Here is a 2,413-nt window from a genome sequence, read left to right as displayed (position 1 = left end):
AAAACGAAAAAAAAAAAAAAAAAAATTATTATTTTCATTTACGATGATGTTTGAGTTAATCCTTTTTTTTTTAAATCTTATTTAATCAGATTATCCCGAAGGATTAGGAATGAAAATAAAAAAAAAATTTTTTTTCAAGAAAAAGGGAAAAAATTTTTTCTTTCGTATAAAAAAAAAAGTTTAATAATTGATAAAATTCAATGGATTTTTATATAAAATTTGGTTTTTTTCGATGATTAAAAATTTTTTTAAATCCTTTCAATTATTATTAAAAAAAAAATAATTGAATCTTAGCAGACGACAAAAGAGAAAAAAACAAAAAAAAACTTTTTATAAATAATTTAACACTTAATTTGTTTTTTTTTTTTTTTTACTTAATTAAAAATAACTTAAAAATTTTTTTTTTTGGGGGGGGAAAAAAAATCAAAACAAAAAAGAATAATTTTTTTTTAATTATATTAAAAAGTTTCAAAACTTTTTCTTTTTTTTATATTTAAATATCGTTAAATAGTTTTAAAAAAAAAAAAATTGTTTTGAAACGCGGAAAATGTTAATAAAAATTAAAAACGAGTCAGTTGTTACGGAATTTGATAAATACAAGTTCAAACTGTTTGACTGGCGAAAGCGGGATATAAAAATGAAGAAAGGAAAATGGTCTGGAAAATTCTGGTAGCAATAATGACGGAGAGATGATGCGATCTTTTGAGAAGAGATGTAAAAGGATTTGTAATTCTTAACATTCTTCTGGAAACTTCGCGAAAAGTAGACTGAAAGGATGATGGCAGAAGAAGGAGGTACTTTGGGATGAGATTCGAGTTTTTTATTCTTTTTCATCGGGGATCGAAACAAATAATACCAACCCGGAGTTGTGTTTGCTTGTTTACCAACACATCTAGCAAAAATTTTACCTCTCGAAAGGTGGCAGAACTGATACGTCAAGTTATATTTTCATTATTATTCTCATTTCTGCGATTACAGAAGGAGATGCTGGCTATACGAACTAAATTTTTTCCAAGAGGTTAACGCTTAAATGCATTTATTTCGAATCACCAAAAAAAAAAGGTAGAGCGGAAGGTGGTAGTTTAAATAAAAGGAAAAAGGCGAAAACGAACGAACGAACGGAATTTGAATAGAAAAAAAAAAAAAGAAAAACCTTTTTTCTTTATTTCCACCTTGAAAAAACTTTAAGAAAAGTTTTTTTAAAATTTGATAAATAAAGTTGACGGTTGTTGTAATTTCGCATTAACTAAAGTGGTTTGAATTCGTTCGTTGAAAATTGTAAACGTAATAACCCTATTTTATTCTTTAACGTAAATTTTTGTATTTTCTTTTTAGATAAAAAAAAAAAAAAAAAAAAAGATTTTAAACTTTTTCTTTTCCCTAAACCACTCCCCTCCTCATTCACTCCTCCCTTACCCCTCCTACCACTCCTTCCCTCCGGATAATCAAAAGAAACAAACAAAAAAAAAACTTTTTTCTATTTATTTATTTATTTAATAATAATAAATTATTTCAACGGATTTTTATGACGTCACACACAACTCAATCATCATTAACGAAAAATTATATAAATAAATAAAAAAATTTTTTTTTTTCAAAAAAATAAAAGCATTCGATTTTTAGGATAATAATAATAATAATAATAATAATAATAATAATAATAATAATAATAATAATAATAATATTTTAGAGCCCTTGAAAATTCCCCCCCCCCTTTCCCCCGCTCCCCATAAAAAAAAAAAAAAATTTCATTTTGTTTACTTTTCTTGATTCGAAAAAAAAAAAAATCGTTTTTTGATCTTTTATTATACTTCGTAAAAAAATAATCCCCGGATTGTTTTTTTTTCTCTTCTTTTCTTTATTTTTCCTTTTTTTTCTTTCCTTTTTTTCATAAAAAAAAATAAAAAAATAAAAACTAAAATATTAAATTTCATAAAAAGGAAAGTTTTAAAAAAATATATATATATATTTTTCTGAACTCTAACTAAAAATCATAATCATTATTATTATTATTATCATTATCATGATTGTTATTTTCGTAGAGGAACAAAAAAAAAGTAAATAAAATAATCCATTTTCTTTTTTTTTCTAGTTAAGAAAATTTTATTTTGACAAAAAAAAATAAAAAAAAAAGTTTTGCTACGAAAGTCAATTGAAGGAAAAGGAAAACGTCATCATCATCATCATAACGTGTCGTTCGGTTGTCGTCTTAAATTAAAACGTAAGTTTTTCAATTAATTATTATAGTGTTAAAAATTAATTTGAAATGTTCGAGACCATGGGTCGAAACACTAAAAACAAACAAACAAACAAACTAATGAACGAGAGAAAAAAAATTTTTTTTTAATAGAATTTTAAAATGACCGAACGTTTCTACGTTAATCATATGTCAAAAACGTTTAACTTATTAAAT

The sequence above is a fragment of the Pediculus humanus genome, genomic scaffold (assembly GCF_000006295.1).
Source record: "Pediculus humanus corporis 1103172107458 genomic scaffold, whole genome shotgun sequence".
Taxonomy (NCBI): domain Eukaryota; kingdom Metazoa; phylum Arthropoda; class Insecta; order Psocodea; family Pediculidae; genus Pediculus; species Pediculus humanus.
The sequence above is the reverse complement of the archived record's forward strand: the minus strand, read 5'-3'. Positions refer to the sequence as shown.